Raw genomic sequence first — 1,552 nt, forward strand, 5'->3', positions numbered from 1 at the left:
TTTTTTTCTTTTGGATTCATTAAGAAAATGGATTTTTTTTTTTAGTTCTATCCTATTAATTGATAATAAAACTATCTAGTTTTAAAGAGTTCAAGTTGAGGAAAGTATAAAATACACGAAAATTTTAAGAAAACTAAGACCCTAAACTAAAATAATGAACCTTTAAATACCTATTTGAACTAATTTCTATTCATCCATTTGAATCTTTCCTAAAAAATATTGCAACCAATTGAATTCTTAAATCTAGATGATTGCTTATTCATAGGCTATTATGAGTTCAAGACAAGCCGCTATGGTGAAATTAGTAGACACACTGCTCTTAGGAAGCAGTGCTAGAGCATCTCGGTTCAAGTCTGAGTGGCGGCATGTCATCTTCTAAAAAAATAAATAAATCCTATATTGAATTCAATTCCTGATTTCTTGTAATTAAAGAACTCCTATTTTTTTAAGATTTTTATGATATTTTCAACCTTAGAGCATATATTAATTCATATTTCTTTTTTGATCGTTTCAATTGTAATTACAATTCATTTGATAACCTGTTTAGTCAATGAAATCATAAAACTCTACGATTCATCAGAAAAGGGCATGATAATGATTTTTTCTGTATAACAAGATTATTAGTTACTCGTTGGATTTATTCGGGACATTTTCCACTAAGTAATTTATATGAATCATTAATCTTCCTTTAATGGAGTTTATCCCTTATTCATATAGTTCCGTATTTCAAAAAAAATAAAAAATAAAAAATTTAAGCGCAATAATCGGCCCAAGTGCTATTTTTACCCAAGGCTTTGCTACTTCAGGTCTTTTAACTCAAATACATGAATCTAAAATATTAGTACCCGCTCTTCAATCCAAGTGGTTAATAATGCATGTAAGTATGATGATATTGGGCTATGCAGCCCTTATGTGGATCATTATTATCAGTAGCACTTCTAGTCATTGCAGTTAGAAAAAATAGAAAGTTTTTTTTTACAAGCAATCATTTATTAAATTTAAATGGGTCATTTTTCTTTGGTGAAATCGAATACATGAATGAAAGAAGCAATGTTTTACAAAATACTTATATTTTTACCGAGTTTGACCAGTTAATAGAAAAGAAAAAGCATATTCTTCTTCTTTTTTTCTATTTTTAATAATATTTTATGTCATTTTCACATATCTTTAACCTATCTATTTTTTTCTTTTTATTTTATAACAAAATATTTTCTAGAAAAGAAATTCCTAATGAATAGGAAACTACGGATTTATTTTGATTAATAGATGTCTTTCACATCCAGCTATAACAATGAGTAATCTCTTAATTTGTATTTAAATGACAGTTCCGAAAAAACATACTTCTACATCAAAATAACGTATTTGTAAAAATATTTGGAAAAGGAAAGGATATGGGACAAAGTTAAAAGTATTTTTCCTCAAGGAAATCTCTTTCTACCGAGAATTCAAAAAGTATTTTTGTGTGAAAAAAAATAAGTAATAAAACGTTGGAATAATCTGAATTGACTTGGCTCAAAAAATTACCTCATTTCGAAAATCAAATTAATGAATT

Source organism: Olea europaea, unplaced genomic scaffold (genome assembly GCF_002742605.1).
Source record: "Olea europaea var. sylvestris unplaced genomic scaffold, O_europaea_v1 scaffold1404, whole genome shotgun sequence".
Lineage (NCBI taxonomy): Eukaryota > Viridiplantae > Streptophyta > Magnoliopsida > Lamiales > Oleaceae > Olea > Olea europaea.